The sequence below is a fragment of the Rattus norvegicus genome, chromosome 2 (genome assembly GCF_036323735.1).
Source record: "Rattus norvegicus strain BN/NHsdMcwi chromosome 2, GRCr8, whole genome shotgun sequence".
In the NCBI taxonomy this organism is placed as follows: domain Eukaryota; kingdom Metazoa; phylum Chordata; class Mammalia; order Rodentia; family Muridae; genus Rattus; species Rattus norvegicus.
Window position 1 is genome coordinate 40,657,400 of NC_086020.1, and position 20,510 is coordinate 40,677,909.

At 42.1% G+C, this 20,510-nt stretch overlaps 1 long non-coding RNA gene across 4 annotated transcripts; it reads right to left on the reverse strand.

Annotated features, from left to right (window-relative positions):
- Positions 1 to 1,694: 1,694 nt before the first annotated feature.
- Positions 1,695 to 20,240, reverse strand: LOC120100699 (uncharacterized). 4 transcript variants are annotated; one of them, XR_010063741.1, is made up of 4 exons: positions 12,243 to 20,240; positions 11,346 to 11,483; positions 9,860 to 10,098; positions 1,695 to 3,677 (listed from the first exon to the last, which is right to left on the reverse strand). It is a non-coding gene; the product is annotated as an uncharacterized LOC120100699 (long non-coding RNA). The 4 variants fall into 4 exon arrangements; XR_010063740.1 differs by having other exon boundaries at positions 11,346 to 11,487; XR_005500606.2 differs by lacking the exon at positions 9,860 to 10,098.
- Positions 20,241 to 20,510: the final 270 nt, after the last annotated feature.

The window sequence follows — 20,510 nt, forward strand, 5'->3', positions numbered from 1 at the left end:
AAGTGAAGATCTTATTTTTCAGTGCATGAAGATTATGTGTCGAGAGACCCCAGAAGAGAAGGGTTGTGCTGATAACCATATTAAAATCATAAAAATACCATTATGCCTTTCAAGGTAGAGTCAGGTTTAGTTCATCAGAATTGGTTTGCAAGATTCCATTTGTTTTCCATGTTTAAAATAGTGTCAGGTTGACAAGTCTTTTGTTCCTACAGTATCAGAGTGGCTTCTATTCTAATCTGTGAGATACTGGAACAATACAGATAAGCTAAACGTGGTTTAATCAATTCTGACTCCTCTGATCTGACTGATATTTTCGCAAGGATTTTGATTAATCAGAAATGTATAGAATATTCATGCCTCGTCTCCCAGTTATGACAGGTGCAGACTTTGTTTTCTTATGTTCAGAACGATGCCACGATTCAAAGTGTCCCTTTCATCTGACATACCACTAATTGAAGGATTTCTTTTGTGAAATAACAGAATAGCCGACTGGCTTTGTACTTTCTGAAATGGGAAATGTGGTTTAAAGAAAGCTTCTGCAAAGCGTTAGAAAGCTAAACAAATTTGTAGTGATATGATTCGCATCCTCTTTCAGTTTAAGAAGATTCTGGAGGTTTTATTGACTGGATAACAAGAACAATAAGAAAACATAAAGAACTTTGTAGCATACATCTAAGAACGGAAATCAGCATGGATGGTGCAATTTATTTACCTTTGAGAGGAATAGGTTTTCCTGTTCTTCATCGGAAGTCCTACCAAGGAGAAGACTGACATGTGGAAGGATCGAATGAAACCTGGCCTCAGGCACACATCAGATCTATGACGTCAGTCTCACAGAAAAACAGAGGAACTTCTTACATCGTCCAGAGAAGCATGAGCTGAAGAACATTGCTCTTAGCTTTATGAGAACAGCAACAAGCGATGGCAAGAACAACATACAACACACGCACGCATGCACACGCACATGCAAAAAGACACCAAATAATAAGTCCACAACTGTCATTTGTCCTATTAGAGATCTTTTAGAGATGGCAGAGTTTGTTTGCAGAAATATTGGAACTCCAAACATTTTATCCCCTAGACAGATGAAGCTGAATTCACCTTGATAAGGTTGGAGAGATGGATGGCTCAGGCTTGCAAGTGCTCTTAACCACTTGCAGAGAATCCAAGTTCCGTTCTAAGAACCAAACGCACTCACAGCTATGTATAACACCAGTTCCAGGGGATCTGATGCTGTCTTCTGGTTTCCTTAGATTCCTCACACACGCATGGTACATAGACATATACCCATGTGTGTGCTCTTGAGTTAGAGATTAACAAAGGCTGCATAGTGAGATGCAGAATACATAGTTAAGACCATCTCTATCTCTTTCTCTGTCTCTCTCTCTCTATAAATATATATATATATATATTTATCTATCCCTATATCATATCTCTATCTACCTACCTATCTCTATATCATTTCTATCTACCTACATCATATCTATTTCTATATCTACCTATCAGTATATACCCATATCTTCTATATCATCTATATCTATCATCTACATCTATATATCATCAATATATTTTAAGTTCAAAAAGCTAAAAATATAAATATACCCCCTATATAGCCACATCACATCTAAAATGCTAAAATCCAAAATAAGGGAAAATTCTAAAAGCACCTGAAAGAAAATAAATAACATTACATATTGACAAGGTTATGAATTATACCAGATTTATTTTTTGGAAAGTATAAAACAAATATTTATTAGAACAAAAAATAATTCAGATTTATTTTTTGGAAAGTATAAAACAAATATTTATTAGAACAAAAAATAAGTCAAAAGAACAAGAAAATGGTAGCCTAAATACTACCCTTGGAGAATTATACTTAAAGGATGGAGGAAAATAAATACTTTTTAATATTAAGAAAGAAATGTATGACTTATTGCCAGTATATCTATCCTGTATAAAAAGTTACCAAAGGTCTTAGGCAGAAAGAATAGGGCATAAGACAAAAACTTAGATTTATATTAAACACTTAGATTAAAATTAAATGTTCTGGATAGAACAATTTTTCCCTTTAAATTTCTAAAATGTAATAGAGTACCTAAAAGAAAGATAATAATTGATTATCAGAATTAGTACTGAGACTTTTTAAAAACAAAGTTCAACATCTACTCTCAATTATAAACTTGTGTTCTGCAAATACAAAAGGCAACTTGAAGGAGACTAAAGCTGGTGAGACTAGTGAAACTCAGGTGCCTCCCTTTCTAAAATGAAGGCAGCAGGCAGCATCCTTCTCCTCCATGCTCTGTATCATAAAGTTCTAGTGACTAAAATGAGCAATTAAAAGAAATGAGAAGTACACAGATTGCAAAAGACTTGTTAAAATCTCTAGCCATGGATAACAGAACTGTCTGTTTATAATCCAGAATCTTCAAGATTATGCCAAAGAGACCATAGAACTAGGTGAGCTCTGCAAGGCTGAAAGACACATGGTAAATATAAACAGCTTAGTTGTACCCTTCTGTGTAAATTAGAATCGATGAGTAAAAACATTCTCATCGATTATTATGTACAATAGTATCAAGTAAAGAATTAGTATCCTAAAAACTAAAAACTACAAAAAAAAAATACTGACTTCAAAAATACAACAACAAAACCAGAGAGATTTCTATGTTCATGGATTGACTAACTTGTTAACATGGTTTTCAAATTCATCTAGAGGGTCAAAAAAAAATCTCTATAAAAACCCAAAAGGATCTTCTATTGATATTGATGAGTCAACTGTAACATTTATATACAATAGGAAAAGGATAAGATACCTCCCAAAAAAATTAGAAAAAGAACAAAGTAGCAGGACAAAGTCTTCTTAATTTCAAATCTTCCTGAGTGGTTGTAACAATACAGGCAGTGAGTTCTGTTAAGATGTACACAGATCAATGGAACAGAGTAAAGATGCTAGAAGCAGGGGCCAGGGGTCGAGAGGATGGCTTGGTCAGTAAAATGCTGGACATGCAGGAATGGGGACCCAAGTTTGACCCCCCAGAATCCATTTATTTATTTGGCTGTTTATCATATGTAAGTACACTGTTGCTGTCTTCAGACACACCAGAAGAGGACATCAGATTCCATTACAGATGGTTGTGAACCACCATGTGGTTGCTGGGAATTGAACTCAGGACCTCTGGAAGAGCAGTCAGTGTTCTTAACCACTGAACCATCTCTCCAGCCCGCCCCCAGAATCCATTTTTAAAATGCCAGGAACAAAAGCTGGAACACAGTGGATCACAATTGGATTCCCATAGCCACAAAGACAGACACATGTAGCTCTCTAGGGCATACTTTCCAGCCGTCCTAGCCTAGTTGGTGAGTTCCAGGTCAGGGAGAAACTCTGTTTCATTGTTTATCCCTAATGGTGGATAGTGTCTGAAGAATGGCAGCTGAGATTATTTACTGCTCTATGCACACATGAATACACACACTCACATACACACATAAGATACCAACGGAAAGATACCACCCATACGTCCATATGTGGTAACTTAAGGAGAATGAGACTAGGAGTCTTCTCTGTAAGTAGTGCTGGTTTCTAGGCAAATGGAGGAGAACAAGCCATGATCCAGGCTTACATTATAAAATTAGGAGAGAAGAAAAGTTTCCATTGCCAGGTGTTTATGCCCAAATGCCTAAAAACAATAACAAAAGAATGTAAGTGAATATATTAGTTAAAGGACTTCATTTATAGAAACTGGAAAACTCAGTCATCTTTAGACAAACTGGTCCAAATATATAATGGAAGACAACTCAGCAATGACAAACAGATTATGACGCAATGACACAGATGACTCACAAATGAATGCTGCTGAATGAATACTGTGACATTCTGGGGCAGCAGCTGTCCTCTGCAGAGCAGACCAGTGGGTGTTAGGAGCTGCAGAGGGCTGTGAGGGAGCAACAGGAGGCAGTACTTTGCTGTTAGGAGACTTTTCTGAGTCCCTGGTAGTCTTTATCTTTAGTCTGATATCTTCCACGCAACCCTGCATTTGTCAAAGCCCTTAGATCGGTGTACCACAGAGATTAGGTTTTACTATCTGTAAGCTTAAAAATAAATTTTGAAATAAAGGAGCAGTGTAGAATCCATCGTTGTTATAAGTGACACACCTCTTGGTGCTTCTCCAACATACCTGTGTTCCAAATCATGGATTCAAATTCCAAAGTCTTAGGGACAAAAGAGGTTAAAATGTGTTGCCTACATATTTATATTAACTATACTTGAAATTACACCTTTGACATATTGGGTTAAGTAAAATATGTCTACTTTTTGTCATTACTCTTTGAATTTTTAATATATTTGTTGATGCTCATATCCCATTTCCATTGAATGTCATTCATGAAAAGATTCCCAAGTGATTAGCCAGCTCTGATTCTCCAAGATGGTGAGCCAGGGTTCTTTGGAGTACACTGAAATGGGGTTCTGTGATTGCTTCTTGAATTATAGACATTGCTTTCCTCAATCACCTCTCCCATATTCCCTTAGCCCCTCTTCAAGAATCCAGTAACAAAAGGAGTAATAATGGTACCTAGCTGAGTGTTTCCTTGGAGTAACAGAGTGTTTGAATGCTTTCAATGGGAGACAGGTCCTGTCCTCACATAACCACCTATAGAAACTCCCTATGCAATGTGAGTCACTGAAATAAAACCATATGCCAATGTTTTATGACTATCTTGGCTCAGGAACTAGGGAAGGAAGGATTTTTCTTCATTTTGTTGGCGAAGGTTTCTTCTGGGCTCAGAACGGCATGAATGACAGCCCTGGAGAAGTTGATGAGAAGAGGTAGCCAGCAGCCATTATTCACCTGGATACAGGAGGAATTTGAGCTTGTGAATCCCACATCAGTCTGGCTCCTCAGCCTTGTAGGGAAGATGCTCAGGGTAGGAAGTGACTTCTCTGACATGGCTTGATATCATCAAGAGTTGGTTCTCTCTCTCTCTCTCTCTCTCTCTCTCTCTCTCTCTCTCTCTCTCTCTCTCTGTGCCTCCAGTTCTCTTGCCTGGCACCTCTTGGGGGTTGGTCTGATGCTGCTATATATTCAAATACTAAATTCTGCACCCCAAGATATGGTTGCCCCAAGACGAGCAAATTCCCATGAATATCAGCTTTTGTTGTACAAATCTTGCTCTCCAATTTAAAACTATTGGTTATACAAAGGTGAATGCTAACAGCCAACTATTGAACTGAGAACAGGGTCCCCACTGGAGGAGTTAGAGAAAGTATTGAAGGAGCTGAAGGAGTTTACAACCCCATAAGAACAACAATATCAACCAACCAGAGCTCGCTGGGACTAAACCACCATCTAAAGAGTACACATGGATAGACCCATGGCTCCTGTTGCATATGTAGCAGAGGATGGCCTTGTTGGGCACCAATGGAAGAAAAGGCCCTTGGTCCTGCCAAGGCTGGACCCCCCGGTGTAGGGAGGTGGGAAAGGGTGGGTGGGTGGGGCCTAACAACCTCATAGAAGAAGGAGAGGGGGATGGGATAGGGGGTTTATGGACAGAAAATCGGGAAAGGGGATAACATTTGAAATGTAAATAAAAAATATCCAATAAAACAAAACTATAGGTTAAGTAAAAATTGCTGCAGCTTATTACTGGGGGAAAGAGAAAGGCTGGGGGTTGTAGATAAGGACCATGAGGAGAAAGACAGCAGAAAGGAGAAATAAGGAAAAAGATGGATAAAGTAAGAGGTCTCCATTAGCTTTGATGGACCAAGAGCATGTGCCCAAAGAGAACTGGAACCTGAGGACAGACTGGTGGGGCAGAAATAACCCAGGAAGACTCATATGGCAAGGATTTGGGGAGCACATCTGGGAAGTAGCCAGTCTAATGTATAGAAAAATAGATCAGGGGTAATCTCGTGGGAATTGCTCAAAGCCAAATATATGTCATAATTTGAGTCTCGTTCATTTGGAAGCTAGACGGAGCAAGACATAATTCAATTAAGTTACAGACACCCATTGCAAACAAACCTTACTTGGATGCTTTGCAGTGTCCTGAAGGACTTCCATCAGTCATCAGGTAGAGTGCCCAGATGAGATTCCAAGTGCCATGAAATGTGTCTCATAAACACCTTCTACTCGCCCTCCCTTGAGTTACTTGACATGGGTCATCTAAACCTTGATTTGCCTCTCCAACGCTCATCAACTAGACTGAATGAAGTTATTTTTGCATGGACAGTTTGTGTACGAATTTATCTCTGAACAATTGATCAGGTACTGTGAGAATTTTGTGTTAGCCTAGAATCAAGTTCCTAGAAATGCCCGTGGGTGGATCGTGGGTCTTCTTTTCCTGTTTTAAGAGTCCTGCATCTCTTAGCTTCCTCTCTGCGCCTACCTTATAGTGACTGTCAAGTGCAGAACTTGGCATGTAACAGTGCCCCAGCAAATACTATTTTCCATATTTTTCTCCAAATCTGTGAAGCCCTGATTTGCTATTAAATTGTCACTCAAGTCACTGTGCAAAAAGGGAAGTCAAAATTGACATAAAGCCGTGGCTTTGCTTGTTTGACTCTCCTGTCTTTTTTGTGCCATTTTGTGTCTGATGCTGGCTGATGGATGTTCCCGCACTGGTCTAATTTAGTATGAGGTGCAAGTTTTCATGAACACAGAAAATAATCCACACATCCCCCCTTGATCCTTAGAACAGACCCTATGTTCACTCTCTGCAGAATACCCCTTGTCTACCAGCAGTGTCTCTTTGTGATTCCCATACAAAGTTTGCAAATAAAACTTTCCCAGCCATATCAAATCTTTATCGGGATGAGACGTATTGTCACACCTCCTGAATTTCTTCTTCCTCTACTTATAACTGGGGGGAGGGCACTATTGGAATGGTTTGTTTCCCTGAAGTCCAAGCCATTTACTGTTTTAGACAACATCTCTTTCCTTGTGCTTAGGGATGTAGGTACACACACACACACACACACACACACACACACACACACACACATGCAAATGCATATTATTGTGCTTGCAGCGATGTTTACATCATGGCAGGATCTCCCCTTTCTTCTTCCTCAAGTCCCACATCAGGCTGTAGCTCATATTCACAGCCCTTTATTGCGGCACAGTTTCCCTAATTCCAGGCCAGGCACTCCATCAGCGATTACAATGAGACTCTTACCAAACATGAGGCACATCCCCGGGATCATCCACTATCCTTCTGAGTGACCCAGCCCCATGCCGAAGGGGTCTCTGCCCTCCCATGATACTCTCCAGACACCCAGAGGGAAGCCTGAACATCCTAGATTCTCTTCTTACTGGAAATTCTTTTTTTGGAGATTTCCTGAAGATGCACAGGGTTTTCAGAAAGGAAAAGAAATGCAGGAGTCAATTCAGAACAGAAGCTCAGCCTCATTTACATCTGTCCTGAAGTAAATTGACGGAAATCTCCCCGATATTTAACTTATTTTTATAGCTGGTCTTTTAAAGACAGGAAATGGAGTTGATTGAGTATCCATCCCGCTCGGCCAGCCATTCTTTTAGCTCCCATTTAGTTCACATAACCCTAATGTATGTTTTATCAGCTTCCATTTATAGATGACATAATAGGCACTACAGTTAAGCAATTAAGCCCCAGGCCAGAGGGCAAAGGGTGGGTCTGGGACTCATGGTCAAACCCTGTAACTTCAGAAACCCTCCACTTCCCCAATCCATGCTGCTTTTATTTTGGAGAAAGTCCTTTCAGCACCACGGATACATCTCATAATTACTGTGAGTCCAGCTGCCTCCCCTTGTACAGTGAGGAAGTTGGGATAGCTCACTGCTGAGGTTGCTATTCACTCTCACCTTCTGAGAGCCTTGAGGAATTTGCTTGGAAGATCAGGCTGTATTTCCAATAGGTAAGTAAGAGGGCGAGGAGTGGAACAGGAAAGTTGGAGAGAAGAGAAAGGTATCCCTCTAGCCACAGATACCTCAAGAGGCAGAAATGGAAAGATGCCTTAAATCCAGAAGTTCAAAGCCAGCTTGAGCATTATAAAGAGACCCTAAACAGCTACTGATGTATAACTTCATGGCTTCCAAGGTGCTAAGAGTAACCTGGAGTTGCTCTAGTAGCTTTCCAGGTAATCTTAAGGAGACTTCAATAGAGAACTCTGTTTGCTTGTTTGTTGTTTGTTTTTGCTTTGTTTTGTTTTCAGAGCAAGAGAGAGAGAGAGAGAGAGAGAGAGAGAGAGAGAGAGAGAGAGAGAGAGAGAGAGAGATTGCAAGTGTAGAGACCAGAAGTTGATATCAAGAGTGTTGTGTTTTATAAAAAGAAAGAGAAACCAGGAATATGTTCGGTGGAGGTGAGGTATGGTGGGGGGGAAGGGAGTATCTATGGGGGCCCATGCTGAGGTAGCCCTTCCCCCCTGGAGGACCAGCTACAAGATGGTATAGTATAGAATAGAGTTTATTAATATAGAATAGAGTTTATTCAGGGCATGGGAAGGGGAGTTGAGAGAAAGGCAGAGAGAGAGGAGGTGGGGAGTAGAGGCTGGCCATGAGCACATGGAGAGAGGGGGAGGGGAATGGGGAGAGAGGGGGAGAAGGAGCGAGAGGACAGAGCAAGAGCTAGAGGGCAAGAGAGAAGGGGCAAGCAACCCCCTTTTATAGTGGGTCAGGCACACCTGGTTGTGGCCAGGTAACTGTGGGGGCCGAGCCTAGACTAAATGGCAACAAAGAGTTTTCCTACATTGCTAGATACCTGATTTTGGGGGACAGGGTCATTCATTGTCTTCTCCCACTCCCATCTCTCTCCAGCACTGGGGTTACAAATATATGCTACTATGCCCAGTGTTTAAGTGGGTGCTAGAACTTGAACTCATGTCCTCAAGCTTACGTAGCAAGCATTTTACTCACTGAGCTGTCCCCGCAAGTCTCCCATGGAAGATCCTCAAAACTTTAGGCCTAGACTTCTGAAAGGCAGCATTCTGTCTCCAGAAATCATCACACTGAAAGAATTTAAGTTAATATATGATATCCTCTTTGGTTTGCTTGCCCTTCAGGTCTCCTTCCTGTGTACATAGCAGAACAGAAATTTTGTCATAAAATTGGTACCTTTGTAGGGAAGAAAGTGACCCACAGCTGTGAAGGATGCTATAGTGTGGATGACTACATGCTCAGGGCCTTCTCTCCTCTCCCTCCCTCCCTCTCTCCCTCCCTCCCTCTCTCCCTCCCTCCCTCTCTCTCTCTCTCTTTCTGTCTTTCTGTGTGTGTCTCTCTCTCTGTCTCTTTCTGCATCTCTGTCTTTGTCTCTCTCTCACTCTCTCTGTCTGTTTCCCCCTTCCTTTCTTGCCTCCATTCCTCTCCCCTCTCTCTCCTCCCTCCCCATTCCTCTCCATCCTCTCCTCCCTCTTTTATTCCTTCCCTCCTTCCTTCCTCCATCCCTCCCTCTGTTCTCCTATCCCTCCCTCCTTTCCTTCCTTCCTCCTTCCTCTTCTATCCCAATTTGGGGAAAGGGCACAAGTTTTTGCTGCTGGGTCCTGATCTGCAGTTCATACAAAGTAGTATTATATTTCGAAGAATTCTCCGGGTACCATTTTACATAAACACTCTCTGTATTTCTATGGAGTGACGTCAATCTGAATTCTGATGCCCTGTGGGTGGAACAAGTACCTTACACAGCTTGACTGCAATTAAATCTTATCAGGTAAATTTCTGTGAATGTTTTGAAGAATCAAGCAATGTAGGATAGCTGGTAAAAACTCAGGACCGAAGTATTCCTTCAATCACATTGTAAAATATATGCATTTTTGAACATGGAGATTCATGTAATTTGACTTGATTGAACTAGGAACTCCCAGGAAGAGCTTGATTTTTTGGTCCATTACCTAGGCCACAGAGGCTTGGATGAGCATCTAAAAAGTGCAGAGCTCCAGGCTTGAGAAGCCTTCTCATCAACAGTGAAGGCATGCTGAAGAGGGGCTTCTCTGTCTTCTCATTTGCACTGTCTGAGCCATCAGCCAGCAGGGGCATAGCATGCTAACACACTGTGCCAGCATGTACTCTCCCAGAGTGTCTGCATGACTGCTTCCTTCAGATTGCCATTCTGGACCAGGAACACAAAAGGCTGGGAAATCAAAGATAACAAACACCACTGCACGGTACCACGGATACAGATGGTAATTATTAAGCTCCTAGGAGTCTCTGTTTTCTTACCTTTAAAATGGGAGTAAGAGTTACTGATCTAGTGTAGTGAAAATAATAAAAAAAAATTTTTTTAAAAGAAGTGGGCTGTTGAAATGGCTCAGCAGGTAAAGATGCTTGCTGCCAAGCCTGATGACCTAAGCTTGAATTCTAAGGCCTGCACATGCACACACACACACACACACACACACACACACACACACACACACACACTTCCTCTCTCTAACTCTCTCCAAATGACTTTAAATACCATATGTATCCTCTGTTATCAAACAACATGTGTTTTACTCATAAATATGGCCTGGCTGTTTCATGTCTTACTAGTCAAATAAGGCCATCTTGATTGCCAAATTTTAATGTCTCTATAGACCCAGCTCCCATTTTTTTTGTCCTTCTCTTAAATATTTGTATTCCCGGGAGTGCTTGCCTGTGCCTAAGGATAGGTCCTGGCTCCTGCATGTTTCCTGAGCAGCCATGTGTCCCCAAGGCTGACAGCTTCACTGGAAGTACTGGAGGCTGACCTTCTGCTCCTATTGTACCTGTGTGTCACAAGGCACTGAAAAATCTGTTCTAAACATTAATGTAACCACAGTGCCATTAGTGGCCTTCATGTCCAGTCGTTTCTATAGCTCTCACCACCTTCTGGAATGAAAAGGAAAGCCTATTCCTCATTGTGTTCAGTTGTGTCCCATAGGAAAATTGCTCAAAGCCAAGTATGTCCAATATAGAGTTACGCATGCTGGTGATTCTTACATAATTTTTTTTCAGTGAAGATCTGCCCACACTTCCAGAGTCAGGGGTAGAATGACCAATAATCTCAATTTCCTGGAACATTGCGGCTTCAGCACTGAAAATCCCCCATCCCTAGGAACTTCTTCAATCACAGGCACAGTGGAGTGGTTTGGTCACCCCGGAAGAGGAGCTAATTTGAGTGCTGGATCCAGTAACATTCGGAATTAAGACTGTGACCTCTTTTTAATGATAGCTTCCTATTGCCAACCTATATTTGTTTTCTCCTTTATGGAAAAAGCATCTCAGAATTGCTCCCCTCTCTGAATCTGGTCTCCACTGGGGTCATCTTCACCAGGTCTACCTCTGAATGAACAGCTTCAAAATCGGGTTTTTAGGTTGTACAAGCAATAGTACCTCAGTTCAGTCCCCAGAACGTACCTCAAGAGGCAGACACGGCAAGCTAAGTGCGCTCACAATCCCAGTGCTGGGAAGGCAAAGTCAGCAGGCTTTCCAGAACCTATTGGTCAGGTCAGCTAGTCCTTTGGAGTTGATGAGCTCCAGGTTCAATGAAAGACCCTGTCTTGAAAAGTTAAGATAGAATGACTGAGAAAGAAACTGATATTAGCCACCAGCCTGTGCACTTATGTGCACACTCAGGCAAACACATACACACTCAAAGATGAATGAAAGAATAAGGCTTTCAGACACTTTGTCTTCAAGGGGCTCTTCAACCCCTTGGTAAACCTGGTGTGAACCTCCTAAACTAGGAAACATATATGGGGGATAGATATTGCCTGGTCCTGTTCATTAAACGTTGGAGTTCTGTTGCTTTCCCCTAAAGCAGTACCACAATGAGCATCCCTGTTCTTAACCCTCTGCAAATGAATGTGATTATTTCTTTTAAATAAATACCCCTAAATAAAGTCTATTCTAGTATACTCCTTTGGGTTTTATTTTTATTTTTTTAAAACCTGGCAAACTATGTCTAGAGTAAAATGAACTTTGCCTTGCTTCTAGAAGAACACACCAGAGAGTCATTGCCAGAGGGACAGAAAGGACAGGACGGGAGGCATGGGAGGAACAGTTCAAGAGCAGGCAGAAATGGCACAAAACACCTTATGCTCAATGTGTTTTGGTTCCAATACAGCACATTCTCCTAGACTATCCACACTGTCCCTCCACACAGCATTTCCTGTCACAACTAGATTTCCTGCAGTCCTCAGCCAAGGCATCAGCACCTAGAAGAAAACTAGAGGCTGGGAAAAATTCCACTCTGACTGCGTGCTGCACCCTAGATATAAATGCCAAGAAAGTAAGGTCCAGATCACCACTTACAAAACGAAACTGTTGTCTAGTTGGTTGCAAGCTGCCCGAGATCAGATGGGACTTCTATGTAAGAGGAAGTTCCGGAAACAGCACGGGAGACTAATGAGGTAATTGGCATTATGTAACCTGCTCACTAGGCTTTCCAGATGGCTGGACCCAATTCCTAATGAAAAGCCGTCTTATACTTCCCAGCACTGGGAGTAGGCAACGGCAGGGAGCGTGAAGCACACCAAATGATCTCACTACACTCAGCAGTTTCAAAACACACTCTGGGATGCAACCCAAAAGGCAAGCACTCAAAAGGCATGCGCATCGTGTTGGTTAGCAATGACTGCCAAGTTGACAGGATTGGGAATCGCTTGAGTGACCAACGTCTAAGAATGTCCATGAAAGGGGTTTTTGTTGTTCTTGTCGATGTTGTTTTGGTTTTTGATTGGGTTGAGTTTGAAAGACCTGCCCTAACTGTGGCATCACTGTTCCAAGGCTGAATAGAAATGATAGAATGTGCTGAGAGCCAGCATTGATCTCCCCCTGCTTCCTGACTGGATGCAACAAGACTATTTACTTCAACAGCCCCTAGGACTTCCCCATTTTGATGGACTGTACACTCAAACTGTGGGGTGAAAGAAACACTTTCCTCCTTTAGTTGCTTTCTTTTGGATATTTTGTCACAGGAATAAGACAAGTTACTAATTTATCACCCTCACCATTTTTCAATTTCAGATTGAGAGTATGATCATTTAAAATAGAGAGATCACCAAGTTTGCGCAAGTACTTTGTAACTGTGTACATGCAATGTTCTTACAATAGCCTGTTCTCATTGGGCAGTACAGCTAGCAACCCAATATCAACATTAGATCAGGTATACATACTGAGCATGCTCAATAAATATCTATTTATGTAATCAACTCTCCAAACTGACAAAAATATAGGAGATCTAATTCCCTCAATGAGCCTACAGGCTCCCTAGGTAGACAGGTCTTCTGATCATAGCCCTGGCGGGCCACAGTTTTCCAACTAAGAAGGTGAGTTGCTGGGATCATCAGACTTGCAAAAATCCATGTGGGGAGACCCTGGATGGGATAATGCTTCTAGATGACTGCCTAGCTCTCTTCTACCTCACAGGAGGAATTTTCAGTATGAAATCGAATCTAGTTCTAGTGCTTCTAATTATAGGTCTTGATTTCCTAGGACTTTAAAATTAGGAAACTGGAATGGGGAAAGGGAAGAGATGGTTCAACAAGAAAAGGTTCTTGCCACCACGCCTGAATGATCTGAGTTTGATCCCTGGGACCCACATGGTAGAAAGAGAGAATCAACTCCTACAAGCTGTTCTCTGACTTTCCTATCCATGCCATTGTTTCAGCATGCCCTACTCTCCACCCCCAAACACAAGCACAATTTTAAAATTGGAAATCAGAAATTGAACCATATTGCTTCCCAAGATCATCCCCTTCTAATATCATCAACAAAGTAATTCTCACTAAATGAATAACCTATCTGGCCCTGGAAGTTCATGTCTTTAATCCCAGAAGTTTGAAGGCAGAGTCAGAGAGATCTCTATGATTTTTTTTTTTTCTGAAGCCAATCTGGTCTTTGTATTGAGTTCCAGGCAAGCTAGGGCCATAATGAGAACCTGTCTAAAAACCACAGCAAAAACTAAATAAATGAATAAAGCTCTGTTTAAATCCAGAATTTGAATTTCTGCAGCTACAATGTAGAAAGTCACTGGCTCAAGTTCACTTTCACCTCCTTGCCATTTGTCACCATGGCTGATATAGGGCAATGGCAGCGCTCGTTGGACATGTACAAAAACATGGCTGGCCATTGTAATGGCCAAAGGAAGCACAGTACTATATTTTTTTGGCTTGCTTTATGGCTTCTTGAGGGACAGATTCATTGCCCTTTACCCCTTCACTCTCTGTACTCTTCCATCTCATGCCCTCCTGAAGTAGCTCTTGTGTTTCCATCCTCAGTCCAGATGCTAAACTGACTGATACTATCTCCAGACTCACACCGGGATCCCGCTAAAGGACCATCTGAAACACACCCGTTTATTTGTTGTAACAGTTTGCCTGGAACCCCGGGTCAACTTCACCCCAGTTCTTTTGGGATCAGCTTAACATCTCTAGTTGTCTTCTTGTCTCTTGGCCGTTTTGGCTGACATTATTACATTTTTGTAACAGCAATTTCTGATTATCACCCCAAGTTCCTTGAAACCTAATAATTACTTAATGACTGTGCTCTTCAGAGAGAAATTACTTGACACCATTCTTCATTTGGGGGCTTTAGTCTGTGTGGTAGTGTACGTTGGAGTACAACTTCTCAAAGCTAATGTGCAGGTAGACAAACACTGTGTGTGAGTCGTACTCTCCCACTGACAGTGCAGCCCTTGAGGGGTAATATTTTCAGAGTCCCTAGCTCCCACACACTTGCCTCCAGGCCACCAAGTCCATCTTCATGCTTAAGTAAATGTTACCTGCACTGCTTCCTATTTCTGTTCAAATGTGGAAACTAATCAGCCTCCTCTTGAATGAGCTAGTATTAATGACTTGTTTCTAACAAACAGAAAAGGTTGGGCGTGATGGGGGACGGCTTGGGTTTCCTCCTGTTTCCTCTCCCAGGGAAAGCCAGTTGTTACCACATTGTCAGGGCTCTTCTTTGGCTCTGCTGGGAGATGCATATGGCCTGAAGCCTCCTGCCAAAAGTTGTATGTGTGTGCCATTTTAAGAGCATACCTTCCAGTCCCAGTCAAACCCTCAGGACACTGTAGCCTGGTGAGTACAGTCTCTGAATCAAACACCAAACACTTTTCAATTCCTGACCCACATACTGTTTACAGTATATGTCTCAGCATACCAAGTTTTAAAGTAATTTGTTACTAAGCACTAGATTACATCCTAGAATTCTGCTTTCTAGTTATTTCTGGGTCTAACTATTTATTGCTGGAATAGTTGTGTGAGGTGGTTTAAATGAGAATGTCCCCTGTAGTCTTGGCATTTCAACACCCAGTCCCCATTTGGTGGCACTATGAGAACCCTGTCAGAAATAGCAGACCACCACCCTGCCTAGGTTAAGGATAGATAAGGAAATGGCCTAAACAGGGAACTAGGCAGGGCGAGGACAGAGAGGGAAGTGACTCAGAGAAAAGACAATGCCAGGAAATACCACAAATTCCACAGGATGGGCAAGACAGGGCCAAATGAAGGAGACAACCTTCCCATTCGAGTTGACCAATAATTTTAAATGTTGCTCAGGGTAACCAATCGCAGCCTTTCAGCTCAGGTGACTGCTGAATTCCCAGCCAAAAATGTTTACAAAAAGTGTGTGCTTTGTGAGCTAGGGGTCTTCTCTTGCCTGCTTGCTGGGGAACTGCAACATACATTGGAACAATAAACCCCTTGCGGATTGCAGCGATTCCGGTCTCTGTGGCCTTATTGAGTGGGGGTCTTCCGACGGACTCTTACAGCACTTTTTGGGGGAGGCTTAGATGGTACAAACCTTACTGAAGGAAATTTATTACTCAGGAGTAGGCTTTGAGATTAAAGAACCTTGAGCCACCTACTGGCTTTCTGCTTTCTGCCTGCAGTTACTATGTGTGCACCCAGTTTTCTGTTCAAGCCACCATATTCACATGCCTCCCTGCCTCTTATCCCGGTAGAACCCTAAACCAAAACAAACTGGTGTTTTATCACAGGAACCAAAAGGTACTTAATTCACCTAATTTAAAAGAAAATTTACAATTGTATATGAAAGTTTTAGGAATTCTTTATTGAGTGTTATCTACTCATCTATTTCCTAAACTGAAGTCTTTAACAGTTGACTTAATCCTCTTACTAAGTCTAAAGCTGATGTAAGTAGACTCATCAGCCTCAAGATAGGAAGACCAAAGAATCAGGTCCTCCCTTCAAGGTCATTTTTCCAGAAAGGATAAATCTGAAACCAGAACCCAGGCCTGGACAACTCCAAAGTCTGACTTGACAAGCTTATTCTCCATGGAATACTGTTGTCTTCCAATTCAGTTGCTAATCCATTGTGGGGGTGTGGGTGGAGAGAGAAAGAGATAGAAAATCAGATGGCCCATGAGTAATGTGCTGGGCTATGGCTTCTCACGAGTCTAGAGTAGACATCCAGTTGTTCTTTTGGAAAGGGATTAGGTCTCATAAATGTCTTCTTTTTCCCCATGACAGCCCAGAAGACCCACTGTGAAATGGAGTCTTGAGTACTATCATTCTTCACACTTTCTCTGGGAGATTTGGGCTGTCCTAACACATTCATCAGTGTTCATTCATAGACAGCTCTATTTTCTTTACAGAGCCCCACACCTCAGTCTTTCGGGGGCTCATCAACTGGTTAGATAACCAAGTGATAGACCAACAAGATCTCTCATGCAGGATTCCAGTCCTAAACTGATAATCATCTTCCAGAATGGAGTAATAGAACCATCTACCCCTGCCCTCTAAGTGCGTGTGCTGCGAATACCAAATTCCATTCCCAGTTATTAGTCCAAAGTACAAACTAATTAAATAATAATTACCCAGAAAGCTTAACACGTTCACTTCCCATTGGTTTGGCAGCACATCATGTGCTAGTGAAAGGATCATTTTTAAAATGTGTTTTCCGGTTTTACATTCCATTGTAACACAAATGTAATTTCTGTGAAAGCAGTAGGGTGAGAATATGCAAAGCCTCTACCAACACTGGGATTTACATTATTAAGAGAGCTACTTAGCTGATTGAGGGCTGCATATTTGCACACCAGATTTTTAAGAATGGGGGCCCATTTGTAACCCAACAGTCTAAACAACTCTGTAATTTAATGTAGGATTGTCTCAGCGTTGTCTTAACTCCTTCTACCTTCTGTCAGCCAGTTACAGTGCTGCTTCCAAGGACTCCCTAGCCATGCCTGTAATAGCTGGGACTTCAGAGCAGGGGGAGAAGAGGCCATCACTCAAGGAATTCTGCAGCTGTGCATTTGCTATGTTTTTGTTGCTGTGATAAAATATCACGACCAAAAGTATCTTATGGAAGAGTTTACTTTGATTTATGGTTCCAGAGTGGGAGTTGACAATAAGGAAGGCCTGGCAGTAGGTAACCAGAGCTGACTGAGCACATCTCACTTGCAAACACAAGGTAGATGGAGTGAACTTGAAGTAGGATGAGGCTATAAACTCTCAAAGCCCACCCCCAGGGACATACTTCCTCCAACAAGGCTCTACTTCCTGAAGGGTCCATTACCTTCCCAAACAGTTCCACTAAATGGGGACCACGTATTCATATACCTGAGCCTACAGGGAACGTTCCTTATTCAAACTAGCACATTCTACTCCTTGGCCCCCAAAGGTTCACAGTTATGTGGCAATGCAAAACGTCTTTATCCAACCTTTAAAATTCCCCCATTGTCTTTAACAGTCTCAACCCTGTTTAATAGGCCAAAGTCTCTCTTGAGACACAAAGCAATCTTTTGACTGTGACTTTCTATAAAGTGACAAAAGAAAGTAACATACTTCCAGTATACAAGGGCACAGTATATAAATCTCCATTCCGAAAAGGAGGAGGTATGGGGGCAAAGTGAGGAAATGCTGGACCACACACAGCAAGACTAAGTTTCCTCAGGACACAAATCAAATCCTGCAGCTCGAGGGTCTGGAGCTTCAGTTGCACACGGCTGAGATGGTTCAAGTCATCTGGGTTTGCTACCTGTAACGTACACACCTCTCCCTTGGGCTGGTCCCTCTGTGCGTGTGCAGCTCTTCTTAGCAGATGTTTCACAGCTCTTGTGTCACTGGCATCTTGGAGTCTCCACCTCAATTCAAGCTTCAGTTCTACAGCTTCATCCAAGAGCCCCTCTCCACCCTCCCAGGACCCTCACTGTGTGTTGCTTGACCTTGGCAGCTCTTTGAATTCACAGAGGAAGAATCCATACCTTATCACTCCTACCTCTTCCATGCCTCCAAAGCCAGTCAGTACCACATAGATGGCACTGACAGGTCAACTGCCAGCTTGGGGTGGACACTTGCCCCCTTGAATCATGCTTATGGCAGTACTTGTATGTTATTATTATTGTTATTGTTATTATTATTATTTTATTTAGCAGCCCAAAACTCCTTAGATCTTTTCCTTTCACAAGTTGAAAGCTTAGCTATGTGGGGTATCATCTTGAAGGCACCTTTTCCCTGGTTCCAATGTAGAACAGAAGGCCTTGCTTTAGTGGTGCTAAACTCCTTGTTATTTACAGGCTTTCTGCCAGCACATGCTTTGGCTGTAATATTAAATTTCCTAATGTTCATTTCTTTCCAAGCTACACGTATGTTTCTTTCTGATACACTTGTTCTTTTTTCATCATTGACCTTCATAAGAGTGCTCAGTAACAACCACAAAGATTCAACACTATGCTCTCTTGAGATTTTTCTCCATCAAAGGAATTATCCCATTGCTTTTAAATTTAGTGTCAGGTAAGTTCTTAGAACAAAGAAAGAAGGAGGCAAAATTCTTTGCCAAAATATCACAGGACTGACCTCCAGCCCAGTTCCTGTTAAAGTCCTTCCTTCCTTCTGAAACTTCATGAGGGGAGCCATCAAAGTACATATGTATCACTCTCAGTGTTACTGTGTTTTAGGCTCCTATAGAATGGCCCATTAAGCTCTACTCATATTCAAACTGTTTTTCTAGTTCCAAGTTCTTCCAAATTCCTCTAAAATACAACATGGCTGGACTCTTCAGAGCAGCAACCTCAAATCTCCCGGTATTCCACCAGCTGTATCAGTTATTTTCTGTTACCGTGATCAAACGCCAGGACCAAAAGCAACTTATAGAAGAAAGCACTTAACTTGTGGTTCCAGAGAAGGTGGAAGGCACGGTCGGCACAGCAGCAGTCAGTGAGATCGGGAAGCTGAGAGACACCATCTCAACTGCAAACAGGAAGCAGAGAGAGTAAACTCAAAGTGAAACAAAGCTGTAAATGAATAAAGGCCATCCCAGTGATGGACTTTCTCCAGCAAGGCTACACTTCCTAAAAGTTCCATAACCCCACCCCCAAACAGCACCACTGACTAGGTACCAAATACCTGAGCCTATGAGGGAAAGTTCTCATTCAAACTACCGTAAGCAGCCATACCTTTTTGAAGCTTTACATTATTATTGAGTGTCTGGGCTTTATAGCATATCCATTCAGTAATGTGCTAAGAGCACTTACTCAGTTAAGCCCTGGGAATACAAAGGGAGTAGATGAGAGACTCTGTCCTCAGGGGTTTATAGGTTAACCACTAGCACACATAGACAGTGTCTTAGTTAGGGTTTCTATGGCTGTGAAGAGACACCACGACTAAATCAACTCTTATAAAGGACAATATTTAATTGGGGTTGACTTCAGAGTTTTAGTCCATTATTGTCATAGTGGGAAGTATGGTGGAAGGAGACTGTGTACCACATTGGGTATAGCTTCAGTATATGAGATTTCAAAGCTAGGCCCCCACAGTGACACACTTCCTTCAACAAGGTCACACCTACTCCAACGAGGACACATCTCCTAATAGTGCCACTCCCTATGGGCCAAGCATTCAGACACATGAGTCTATGGGGGCTACAGCTATTAAAACCACCACAGGCAGGCAGTGGTGATTTACAATACATGGTGCACACACAGCAGAAGAATAGAAGCAAAACAAACAAGCAAACAAACAAAAATTAGCAAACAAAAACAAGCATAAAACAAACAAACAAAAAACTCACCAGGGAAAGGTACTGACTGTAAAGGATGAGCAGGAGATGACACGGTTTTAATGGGAGTGATCATTAAAATTAATTTGAGTTAATCAATAAATGCCTCTCTGACAACTCTAATGTTTAACTCACCCTGTCTTCCTAGCTTTAGACTTCCAATCTCAGGACCCTCAACCTTTTCATAGTTCCAAGTTCTCCTCAAGCAAGTTCCCAGTTTCTTACTCATCTCAACCTTGTGTACACACCCAGAGGTAGTTGGAATCCAAGATTACATTTGGCCATTTCTTCCTCTGCCTTCCTTCTTTCAGCAGCACTGGTCAGTGGAGCCATAGTGCTTCACCCCTGGACTTTTGTCTCCCAATTAGATCTTCCCCTTCCAGCCTGTGTCTATTTCCATCTATTGGACACGCATCATTGAAAATCATCTCCCTGCAGAGTTACTTAGATCACACTACTCTGCTCTTCTCAATGCCCACAAGGGCTCCTGGTTGGCTCCCAAATCATATTTGGCCCCCTCTGATCTTCAGTTTCAAAGCCTTCCACCAAGTATCGCTC